The sequence below is a fragment of the Vulpes lagopus genome, chromosome 6 (genome assembly GCF_018345385.1).
Source record: "Vulpes lagopus strain Blue_001 chromosome 6, ASM1834538v1, whole genome shotgun sequence".
Lineage (NCBI taxonomy): Eukaryota > Metazoa > Chordata > Mammalia > Carnivora > Canidae > Vulpes > Vulpes lagopus.
Genome location: NC_054829.1, coordinates 114,476,011 through 114,489,262, shown reverse-complemented (window position 1 = coordinate 114,489,262; position 13,252 = coordinate 114,476,011). Strand labels below are relative to the sequence as shown.

Sequence of the window (13,252 nt, the reverse complement as noted above, 5' to 3'; positions counted from 1 at the left end):
CTACTGAATTAGCTGCCTTTATGCCTAATTACCCAGAGTTAAGATTGGGGGACAGGTGCTGAAATTACCTCTCACATATTGATAGGGAATATACCTACTCGGAGGGGCACTCCATTTACCTGGTCTCAGGTTCCATGTGGAAGTTTATCTGCTGCAGTAACCTTTGCGACTTCTGCTCCAACCAGATGAGTGACTTACCGGACTCAGAATTTGAGGAGAATGAACTGGGTGGTTCAATGTAATCCATTCCTCTCTCAGTGACAACCTGACTTTGGAAAGGATGCCTTGGGGCCAGCTCTCTGTGATGGAGAAAGGGATCTGCCCTAAGAGGGAGGCTTGTGCCAGGGGCAAAGGGGGTAACCCGTCTAAATTAGGGTGCACATACCTATTTGGTCATAGATCGTAAGAAATCCAAATTGTCATTTCATCCAGGTAAAAGTAATACATCAATGAATAAATAATAATTTACCAATGAATAAATAACAATTAGTGGAAGCTTATATTATGAGAAGAAAAAATTGAGTTTTTGGGTTAAGAAAGGTAGAAATACTACTCAATGAACATATGGAATCCAGAAGCTAAGAGTTCAATTTAAAAGGACTATGCCAGAATACTCTGAGATGCTAGAAATCAGCTTTGTCTTTAATAAAAGTGATATATTAAGTGATGATTTTCTTCTCTCAAAATCCTGCATCTGTCTCTGGATTGGTTCCAGACTTAGAGTAAGGACAAAGGAGTAGTACTTATCAATGCAGTCAAACTCTGACACTTTGGTAAATTGGTAGGAAACCTTAAGGAATAAATAAGAGATGAATGAGGGAGGGAACAAAATTGCACCGGAAATCACAGTGTTTTGATCAGGGCTGGGGATGTAGTGTGTTGGGCTATGTGGGCTTTAGATCCTGGATGGGGCAGAGTCAGCAGGTAACTTGAGACTCTTTTGACAGTTCTCTCTGCCCTTGCAGGTGTGGCTAAGGCAGGGATTAGGTTTTTTTTTTTTTTTTCACAGCATTTTGGGGTGTAATATTTGCAACTTTTATAGTGTTTTTGAGTCAAGTCTTTAGGCCTTCATTTCAAGGTCCAAAGGCAGACGTGTTGCATGATCTTAACATATGGCTGCTAACTGGGCCTGGTCTGCTTCTGAGCTATGTGTCACCAGCTCTGGGACTTCAAGTATATGGTCACTGTTCTTGGAAGGAGTGCATGTGGTTGCAGAATGCAGGGGTTGAGGGAAGCTGCATCTTTTCACAAGACCCACTCCAGTCAAAAAGTCTTTAGGGGGGGATCCCTGGGTGGCGCAGCGGTTTGGCGCCTGCCTTTGGCCCAGGGCCCGATCCTGGAGACCCGGGATCGAATCCCACATCAGGCTCCCGGTGCATGGAGCCTGCTTCTCCCTCTGCCTGTGTCTCTGCCTCTCTCTCTCTCTCTCTCTGTGACTATCATAAATAAATAAAAAAAAAAAAATTTAAAAAAAAAAAAAAAAAAAAAAAAAGTCTTTAGGGGCAGATACAAATGCATCCCGGAGGTTTCTGTTGCCTACACAGCAAATAAATGATGAAGAAAGTGAGCAAAACAGAGGAAAAAGTTATGGAGAACTTTCTGATGATAATTATGACTAACTAGAGTGTCATACTGAAAGGATTTTTCTAAAGATTTTATTTATTTATTTAAGAGAGAGAAAGAGTACACATGCACACACAAGCAATGGGGAGGAACGGAGGGAGAAGCAGACCACTGATTGAGCAAGGAGCCCAATGTTTAGGGCTCAATCCCAGGATCCTGAGATCATGACCTGAGCTGAAGGCAGACACTTAACTGACTGAGCCACCCAGTAGCTCCAGAGTGAAAGTTTTTTAAAAAGAATTATGTGATTTAGAAAGACTATTCTTATTCTAGTGTGCAGGATTTATTAAAAACAAGAAAACCAGCACGTAAAAGGAGGAGTGGAATGGCCATCATAACAGAACAGCTGTGAGGTAGCCAAGATGTGAGCTAATGTGATGGTATTTGGGATGAAAACTTGGACCCTGAGTGAGAGACCTGATAAGATTCAATGGGAGCATGGACAGAAGCAGTACAAAAGTTTGAAGAGCAGTGCTTACATGGTACTCAGAACAAGCAAAAGGGATCGTCGATATAGGGTGGAAGATGTCACAGACCTATGGGCTTTGAAAAGATGTATGTCTGATTGGAAATGTACAGAGAACACCTGGAAATGCAGAAGCACAGTTTGAGGGAGAAACTAGCAGTGGAAATTTAACTATGGGAATCACAGAGGTTACGGTTAATTCAGAGAAAGGATATAAATAGTAAGAGACAATATGGAACTTCATGATTACCCTAAGGACCTAGAAATTTTTAAAAAAGAAAAGCCATGCAAATCAAGAAACAGCCTCTTAACAATAGAGAACAAACTGATGGGTACCAGAGAGGAGGTGGGTGGGGGATGGGTGAAATAGGTGATGGAGATTAAGGAGTGCACTTGCTATGATGAGCACCTATGAAAGTGTTATATGAAAGTGTTGAGTCACTATTTTGTATACCTGAAACTAATAATTCACTGTATGTTAATTAACTGGAATTTAAATAAAAACTTGGGGTGCCTGGGTGGCTCAGTTGGCTCAAGTCATAATCTCAGGGTTCTGGGATCAAGCCCTACCTTGGACTCCCTGCTCAGCGGGGAACCTGCTTCTCCCTTTCTCTCTGCCCCTCACCCTGCTTACATTCTTTCCTGCTCTATGTCTCTGAAACAAATAAATAAAATCTAAAAAACAAATACTTAAAAAATAAAAATAATAAAATATATGCATAAGGGGAAAAAAGCCATGAAAGAAGAAAAGAAAGGAACAGTCAATGAGGTGAGAAAGAAGCAACTGAGATTTATCACAAAATCCTATTCAAGAAGTATGGAAATTTCAAAATATACAAGATGCAGGAAAACATTCTGGGGAATTTAGTGTGCATCAAATGCTCAATGACATTCGTTTAGTCGTATGTTCAACAGCTCTTATATTTCTTAACCTGTGCCCAATACTGTGCAAGGTCCGGGGCAGAAAATAGAAAAACCAGCTCAGACCCTTCCTTCTTGGAGCTTAGAGTATAGTAAGAGAAACGGTTATTAATCAACTGATTGTACCATAAATAATTATCAACTACAATGAGCGCACTGTGTGGAAATCCAAGGCTGTAAAAACCAGAATGCACAATAGGGAAATCTTACGTATTCTGGGAGAGTACAAAAGGTAAAGGATGGTTTCTTTGGGTCTTGAATATACTTGATAGCCTCATCTGCAGAAATCCTCTAGCGCTGCTACTTTGGACTCCAAAGCAAAGAGTGACATCACTGTTGTCATTAAAAAAAAGAACATGAAAAACATACCATCTACATTTCCTAGCAAAAACAACAAATGACAATTTTGAAAGAAAGGGGATTTTAAAGATTTTTTTTTTAATAATAAGTTGATTGTTAAGACATTTTGTACCAATGTTTATAAGGAAAAGACATCATCAAAACAATGTGTGGGAACATTCTAAATTATTTTTAATAATATGTGACGTATTATATGACTGTCATAAAAGGAAATGTGTATTTTGGCTTTGATTCCTGGTATAAAAATTAACCCCTGAAACAAATATTTTCCTTTGGAAATCAATATTTTGGTTCTCAGGGCTCAAGCAAAGACTTTGGATATTACCTTCTTTTATACTGACTGTGAGGACAGAAATCTGGGAAAGCAGAACACCATGCCAACAACCATTGATCAAACATTTATTGATATTCCCATGCAGCTCATGTCAGTTAAATGCAGAGATAAAGTTATCTCAAAAAGAAGATGAAAAGCAAAGGAATTAAGACTTCATCCATGCGATAAAAGAAACTTGAACTCAGATTCACCTAAGAATCAAGAAGTCACGTTCAGAAATTTGAGCAGTGTTTGTCAGGAAACAATTTTGATGCAGATTAAAATGTTATGCTCATAACCTTGGGGTTGTGTTATTATTATTTCCATATTACTATTCATTTCTTTAAGCATAAATTAGACTCCTTTTAGAAATTTTCTTGGGAAACGGGCTTCCCAAGTTTCAAAGGCATTAAAAGTTTGTTGATGTAGTTTCAGATTTCACATTGCACGTGATCTTCAACTAACTAGTACTTGTTGAGATTTTGTGTAATATTAAGAATATCTACAACTGTCTGAAAAAGTTATTAAAATGTCCCCCCCTTTTCCAAGTATTCTTGGATATGAAGCTGAGTTTTTTTTTTTCACATACTCCAACCAAAACGCCACACTGTAAGAAACTGAATGCAGAAGCAGATTAGAGAATCCAGCAGTCTTCTGCTAAACCATACATAAAAGACATTTACAAAACTGGAAAATGGTGCCATTCTTCTCAGTATATTTTATTTTATCTTGGAAAAACTATGTGTGTTAACATGTGATGGGTATTCACTGTATTTTTAAATGAATTAATAAATATTTCAAAGCTATCTCAGATTAAATATCTAATGTGATTAATCCATAGATAGAAACACAAGGTCTTTGGGGGTCTTCAATAATTTTTAAAACTGCAAAGTGCTCCCGAGATCCTGAGTAGGAACAATTACTGTTGACCATGGTCCCCTATTTGTTATCTTGGATCATTCCTGGACTGCTTTAAACAAAACATAGTCCTTACAGTTTAGGATCAAACTGTAACTTTCACTGAGTGGTTTACTTCAACACCATGGCCAACGTAGTAGTGCCAAGGAAAGAACAGAGAATTTGTCCTTACAGAGATTGCAGAGGACAGGAGGAAATCATTGTCAAACTATACACTACCTAGGCTGGGATTATAATGTGTCTGTTATTTGAAACGGAAAATAGCTATATTTCTTCCTCATTATAAAGAAATCATTAAAAATGTAAGTCAGTTCTATAAATAACCCCAAATTTATCCATCAGCCAAAGATAGCGTTAAGATTTTGGTATGTTTTCTATCAGACAATTTTTTCATATTGTAGCATTTGCATGTATGCGTGAATGTGTGTGCATGTCTAAGGAAGAAATAATCCATGTGTAAACTTAGCTACAAGAGCTCTAGGATAAGAAGTGTGAGCTTGGAAATCTCTGCTTTCCAAAAATCACTGGGGTCAGAATAAGAAAGCTATCATATAATTAGTGTTAATCCCACTAAATCAAATATAAATTGCCTTATATATTATTACAAGAAAATTAAGTTTGAACACCTAACTCTGGGAAAGGAACAGGGGGTGGTGGAAGGGGAGGTGGGGGGGGGTGACTGGGTGATGGGGGGCTATATGTCGACAAATTGAACTCCAATAAAGAAAATAAAAATAAATAAAAAATACGTTTGAAATCTAAATTATAGCTGAGAAACAGATCGGACATTAAACTGTTTTCCACCTAAAAACTTTAGGGATCTTAATATACAGAAGCCATTCTACTAATCATATTAAAATGCTAGTATGAGAGGACGCGGGCACACGGGTGGGGTCCTGCAGGTGGCCGTGACCCGGAGGGCCCGCAAAGAGGCGGTGCAGGCCGCGGCCCGGGAACTCCTCCAGCTCGTGATCCGGAGCCCCCCTCCTTTCCACGCGGTGGCCGAGTGCCGCAGCCGCCTCCTCCAGGCTGCCTTCCATGAACTCAAAGAGCCGGAGAGCTGGGATCCCAAGCGGGAGAGCAAGTACTTCCTGACCGGGAGCTCCTCCACGATCATCAGATCATCGCTTTTGCTGTGGGAGGCCAGCGTGTTCCTGGCAATGGTTTCAGCCTCACCGGGGCCCACAGGGACAGCCCCTGCCTCCGGGTGCACCGGCGCTCCCGCCGCAGCCAGGTGCGCTTCCAGCAGGTTGGCGTGGAGACCTCTGCTGTGGGATCCGGAGCACCCGGTCCGACGGGGACCTGACCTTGGCTGGACGCGTCCTTGTCAAGTGCCGTCCCTCAGGCCGGCTGGGTCAGCGGCTGGGGCACGCGCACCGGCCCATTCTCCGCATCCCCCACCTGGCCATCCGTCTGCAGTGAGATGTCAGCGAGAACTTTGGGCCCCACACGGAGCTGCCCTTAGTCCCCATTCTTGGCGCAGCAGCCCCGGAGGAGCTGGAGAAGGGGACTCCTGAGCCTGGGCCTCTCAAGGCTGCAGGTGACCGCCACCACTCGTTCTCATGTCCCTTCTGTGCGCCCGTCTGGGACTGAGCCCTGAGGAGCTCTTGGAGGTGGAGCTGGGCCTTGCTGGCTCGCAGCCTGCGGTCCTGGCTGGGTCCTATGAGGAGCTCATCTTTGCGCCTGGCTACACGATCCGCACAGCTGCTTCTGTCCCTGCAGGCTTTGATGCACTCCTGTGTGGCCCCTGCCTCTTTGGCCCTGGAGCCCCACGTGCACATGGTCGCTCTCTATGACAACGAAGAGGCGGGCTCCGAGGGCGCCCAGGGGGCGCAGTCACTGCTGACAGCTGGTGCTGCGCCGCATCTCGGCCTCCTCCCAGCACCTGACGGCAGTCGAGGAAGCCATCCCCAAATCCTACATGATCAGCGCAGACGTGGCCCACGCCATGCACCCCAACCGCCCGGACAAGCACGAGGAGAACCACAGGCCCCCCTTCCACAAGGGCCCTGTGATCAAGGGGAACAGCAAGCAGCGCTGTGCCTCGAACGCGGTTTCCGAGGCCCTGATCTGACAGGTGGCCAATAGTGTCGGGGTGCCCCTGCAGGATCCCATGGTGCAGAATGCCTCTCCCTGTGGGACCACCATGGGACCCATCTTGGCTTCTCGGCTGGGCCTGCAGCTTCTAGATTTAGGCAGCCCCCAGCTGGCCATGCACTCCATCCGGGAGACCGCCTGCACCTCAGGAGTCCTCCAGACCATCAGCCTCTTCCAGGGCTTCTATGAGCTCTTCCCTTCTCTGAGCTGTAACCTCTTAGTGGATTGAGGTCTCTTGGAAAGACTTCTCTTACACTTGAGAAGTTGTCAACTGAGCTGAAGCTGGATTATTAAAGTGGATTTTTCACATAAATAAAAAAATAACTAACTAACTAACTAAATAAATAAATAAATAAAATGCTATTATGAGTTAGAATAAGCACAAGTGAATTGCCACAGTTCTATTCTGGTATTTAGTATTATTAAGAATGCCTGTATTAAAAAAAAATGCTTGTATTTTTAAAATCTCATCTTACTGGATCTCTACCTTATGTACCAAATTTGGCCTGAAAACCTTGCTTAAAAAAGTAATGTAATCCTATACATTCACCAACATTTAAGTCTTGTGAAAGGTAGGAAGTAATTAGTATCAAATGTTTCTTAAATTAAAGACCATCTGCTTTTAATTTTTCCTCAGCTGTCTTATCTACTTTCACTATGGAAAATATTAACTTTCCACAGATTAGGCATGATTGAAACAATTTTTAAGAGGGGAGAAGAATTGGTAGAACTATTATACAATAAAGTTGAAATGAGAACATCTCAAATATGCAGGTGAGTGCTTTTTTTCTTAACTACTTTGCAAATGTTTCAACTCAATGCTTTTTATTATATGACTGCTCGCCTAAAAAAGGAAATAAATATTCATGTGGCCTTCTGAATTATTTTATGTATCACATTCAGGCATTACTGATGAGCTCTAGCAATCAGATTTTGAACATTATCTAAAATAATTTACTGAAGCCTTAGAGATTTTTTTTGTTATACCGTAGTGAAAAGTATTTCACTATATTTCAATACATCTTACATTAAATTAGTTGTTTTGAGCAAAATAAAGTCAACCTATAGTCTTGACTTAATATACAGTTTATAAACTTCAATGTTAAATGATTTTTTCCTGATTTCAGAGTTGTCTTGCACACTGCTCATTGACGCATGATGTGAATAAGAACTGAAAAGGCATCAGACATGAAGAAAGGCATTTGCAGATTTGTGTAAATGTAGGCCAAACAATAAATATAAGAATCCTGTTAACTTGCCATTGTAGTTTTCAGTTTTAAAAATGCTAACCCAATAATTAAGTTATACTCCTTAAGGAGCAATATTTAATTAATATGAAGATCACTTACTAAAAACATATTCACTAGTTTTAGATGTTATCAAAATCACGGTTTAATTCAAATGGACATAAAAATGTTTTTCTTCAGATAATTCCATTTATATACATGTAGATGTTCTCACAGGCTGTATAAAGTCCCCACCATGTTCATTTTAAGATGGAGATATACAGCATTTACTTCAGTTCACAAAGTGTGGGCATAAAACAATCTACAGAAGCTTTTTATAGGGTTTAAAAGAGTTCTAATCACCCATGCCAACTGCACTCCTCTCTCAACACAAAACTGCTTTTGAAACCAAGCATTCATTTGCTAAAACAAGGCATCTGCTGTTAAAGAGATTGATTATCCTGGGGCCTGACCTAATTGGGAGATTAGATATGCTTCTCTACTATGGATGGCATGGTTTATAAAGAAAAAAAAAAATCAGACCAAAAAAAGAGCAAACTTCTTTTGGACTCCAAGTGCACTTTTATTTATTTCTAATTTTCTTTAAATGGAAACAAACAGTATTACAAATGTCAGGTTGGTGTGTTACGAGTTAAAAATTCATTGGGCTCATGTCATTTCTTTGGTAACAGGTACACATTCACTTGCATCACATAAACCAAACATTAACAAAAAGTGACATTTTTGTCATATCCTACTGAGTTAAGATCATTATATAATACATACACACACACATGCACACACACAAAATCTGGCCTTTTACTGATGTTATCATCTCAGTGTTTTCTATTGCCAGTTAGGTGTCGATTTTTTCCCCCAAACACAGACATCACCTCATTGCTGTGGCTAATTGCATTTTTCTTTCTAGCCTTTGACAACCAGACCTTTGTTAATGCTATTCACCAATATATCAGACTCAGGTCATCCATCCAAAACATGACAAAAGACCCAGATGCTCATGTAAATTGCACTCCCCAAAAGTACTGCCCTCTTCCTCCATACAGATACAGATCTGTGACTCCCCCCCATTTTTGTTCACTCCCTTTGTTTTCACTTAATCTTTCATGGTTGGAAAAAGTGATTATTTATAGGCTTTCAGAAACATTATACTTTGTTTACATAATAAATCAAATAATCAAGTTAATTATGAAGTTGGATAAATTGTCTACCCAAAATCCAAACATTGCTTATTCCAGTTGAACTTCAAAATGGATTCATTTTCCACAATAAAGACTTCTTTCTACCCATTTTTTACCCTTTCTTGAGCTCTTGAGATAAAACCAAGTTTGATTGTCCTCTTTCACTGAAGAAAAGGGAAGAAAAAAAGGTTCATGTAGAAGCGTCCAAGCAGAAGTGCTGGAGTGAATCATTTATAAAATATCTCATAATTAAAAAGACGATCTTAGGTACTTGATGTTTTCTTAATGCCTTTGGTACAATTTGCATTAAGCATTAGTTACTCAAAATTTCTACTTTCCTAAAGCCTTAAAGATAATTTTGAGATACTTAGAAACTAGATGCTTTTAAAGGAAGGTTATTATGGATTCAAATGGCAGAGGGAACAAACTGTGTTGTGTAGATATATCCACATGCCAGATGCAAGACTTCTTTCTATTCATTTCCATTCATTTTTCTATAGATTTTCACCTCATATACTTAAATGTTTACTATGTTTCAGATTCTAGGTCACTGTAAGGGAAGGCAGAAACTGAGAATTTATTAAATAAGAAAACAATGTATCCAGACAGAAAACCAATGGCAATATTTTAGTATTCCAAGGTGAGCTTCAAGATCAAGTTAACATATATGATTTTCTGACTTTAATTTTAAAGACTTTCAAGTCTGAATACAATTATGTGAAAACTTAATAAACTTAAAGGGTTACTGGAGCGACTCTCCTTATCTCCTACTCAAAAATACAACCACACTAAATTTGACATGCTCATCTGTTAGTTATAATCCCAAGGAAAAAAGGAAGAAATATTTTATTGAATTTATGAATAAAATGACATCAAACATTAGTGACCATTACAGCTTAGCAAATATTATGGGATATGGCAGTAACATTAGGAACGGAACGTCAGGTCCTCAGTTGATTGGACTCTCCTGTGGCGAGGCCCAAATGTGCAGGCTTACTCTCTGAATCAAGTCAGAACAGAGCAGAACAGCTCATACACATAGAGCAGTGGAAGGAACCAAACCAATAGAGCCAGACATTGGAGACCACAGAAAGCAGTGGCATCAAGGACCCAAGTGGAGAATAAGCCTTAGAAGAGACATTTCCTTCTTGGAAAATCAAAATATATAAGAAAGGAGAGGCAAGAGTGTAGATGAATTTTTATTTTTGGGGAAGTATTACATTAAGTGTGGAATGACCTTCAGTTTCTCAATGGAGGAGGAGGTAAGATAAGGAAGTTGGGGAAGGCAAAGATAGGCAAACAAGGAAAAAGGATTGGAAAGATTCTGGGGGGTAGCCATTCTGAGGAACAGGAAGAGAAATCAACCAAGGAAAAAATAATAGCACAGAGCATTGTTCCTCGATAGAGGAACAAACCAAACAAGGCCAACAGCAAAGGGTAGGAGCTAAGAAGAAGACTGAAAGTTTGGAAGAATTAATGAAGCAGAAATCAAAGATACCAAAGATAGGAAAAAGCAGAGGGGAGGGGGAACTGATGACTTTATGATGATGGGGCAAAACAGGCTTCTCCTGGTAATTACAACATTCACTAGATTTAAACAGTGAAGAAAGTCTTGAGTGCTTCTTGCCTAGACTGTTACATAGCTTTCCAATCTGTATTTCATGGCAGCTACCATCATGTTACTAAAACATCACTTTAGTTACATTCTTCCCGAGTTTCAGAACTTCCAATGGCTTTCTCATGTCTCCTGGGAAAAGTCCCAACTTTTCCACCTGCCACACAAGGCTCTCTAGAAAAGACACCCCGATGTGATCTAATTACATGAAGACTGTGTCCTGGGCAAAAAGTGAACTGGTTTGGTGCTTCCATACTTTTGGTCTGTTGATTTTAAGTTCTGTGCTTGTAATGTCCTACCTCTATGTCTACATCCAAAAAGGTTATTGTCCTACCTTTTCTTTATGATCCACATCAGACTTCATGTGCCCAATGTAACCTTCCCTAACAGCCACCCATCATCTTTGCCTGAAGTTCCAAGTACCCTTCAAGTACTACTATGTCCTCCAAAAAACTGTCCCATAGTTACCTTTGCATTCATTTTGCATTTACAGGGGATCCCTGGGTGGTGCAGCGGTTTGGCGCCTGCCTTTGGCCCAGGGCGCGATCCTGGAGACCCGGGATCGAGTCCCACGTCGGGATCCCGGTGCATGGAGCCTGCTTCTCTCTCTGCCTGTGTCTCTGCCTCTCTCTCTCTCTGACTATCATAAATAAATAAAAATTTTAAAAAATTGCATTTTGCATTTACAGCATATATTCACTTGGTTCTTATGTTATACCTCCTCCTTTGCAGCTATTTTTGTGTATTGGCTCCCCAGATAGATTTACCTGGAAAAGAAAAGCTGTTTTCTCTCCCTCTTGTATCCATACAGCTCCACATCATGAGATAAAGACCACTCAGGAAACATCTATCGAGGAACAATGCTCTGTGCTATTATTTTTTCCTTGGTTGATTTCTCTTCCCATTCCTCAGAATGGCTACCCCCCAGAATCTTTTCAATCCTTTTTCCTTGTTTGCCTATCTTTGCCTTCCCCAACTTCCTTATCTTACCTCCTCCTCCATTGAGAAACTGAAGGTCATTCCACACTTAATGTAATACTTCCCCAAAAATAAAAATTCATCTACACTCTTGCCTCTCCTTTCTTATATATTTTGATTTTCCAAGAAGGAAATGTCTCTTCTAAGGCTTATTCTCCACTTGGGTCCTTGATGCCACTGCTTTCTGTGGTCTCCAATGTCTGGCTCTATTGGTTCCACCTTTCTAAGACCTTCAACTTTAGTTTTTATATTGCTCTGGCTCATTCTTCCTCTTTATTTTATTCCTAAAAATAATTTAAAATTAAAATTTAAAAGAATAAATTAAATTAAAAACACATATTTCCTCTTTGTTTTATTTCTAAAAATAAAATTCCCCAAACCCAGCAATGGCTCATGTTATTTCCCCACTCTCCAATTTTCTTATTCATGAAACTTTTGCTTCTATCTCCTCATCCCTCACTTCAAAACTCAGCAAGACTTCTGTCCCTACCATGTGGCCCAAATTGCTTCCTCTTAATTCATCAAAGATCTTCTAAATACAATATCTGATGATGTTTTCCCATTCTTATTTCTATATTGTGTACTAAGCTACTAAAACTTTTTTTCAACTAACTCAAATAGGTGCCTCTAACTAAATAGGTTTTTCTGACATTTATCTCCCATGATTTTCCTCCTACTTCTTCTGACTTTCCTTCATTGCCTCTTCTTCTTCTGTGTGCCATTTTATTAGTTATTACCCCTAGATCCTTCCCTCAGTCTCTTCTCTTCCTGACCTAAACTCACTTGAAGGAAAATGAATCTGATCCCACAGACTTTTTCATCATCTCCATGTATACAATTCTACTATGATCTCTAAGATTTTTTATTTATCAGAGATCAACCAAACACATATGAACACATTTTTAAAATGCCTCTCAGATCTCTCATCTTTTTACATTCTTTAAGATATTTATTTATTTATTTATTTATTTATTTATTTATTTATTTATGGCACACACACGTGTGTGTGAGAATGGTGGTGATGGGGAGGAGCACAGGGGGAGGGAGAGGATGGGGAAAGAATCCCAGGCCAACTGGTTCTCATGCCCCTGAGATTCTGACCTGAGCCAAAACCAAGAGTCCTGCACTTAATGGACTGAGCCACCCAGGTGCCCCCCGTCCTTTACACTCTTACAGTAATGGATATTCTTTCTCATTTCCTTTTGCCAGAACTATCTACATAATTGGTGAGCTGAGCAATAGACTGGATTTCAATCATTCTGTCCCTGGCCAGGACATTTGTAAACAGCACAAAATAGAAAACTACTTCTAATGTTGTAACCCTACTCGGGATACCCATTTGGGCTACCTACTCAGAAAAGCTGATACTCCAACCTGGATCCCACTTCTGGTCTCTCTTACTCTACTTAGGACCTCTACCCCTCGTTTCCACCCTTTATCTTAAGCGCAGGGTCTTCTCTCTTACTCTGAGTGTCCACTAGGTTTCTGGCCATTCAGCTACATTGTGTTTCACTGCTACATGAGTCCAAGGAGTTT

General features: G+C 40.1%; 1 pseudogene; it reads left to right on the top strand.

Annotated features, from left to right (window-relative positions):
• Positions 1-5,467: 5,467 nt before the first annotated feature.
• On the top strand, positions 5,468-6,927 carry LOC121492715 (annotated as a pseudogene).
• The last annotated feature ends 6,325 nt before the right edge of the window (positions 6,928-13,252 follow it).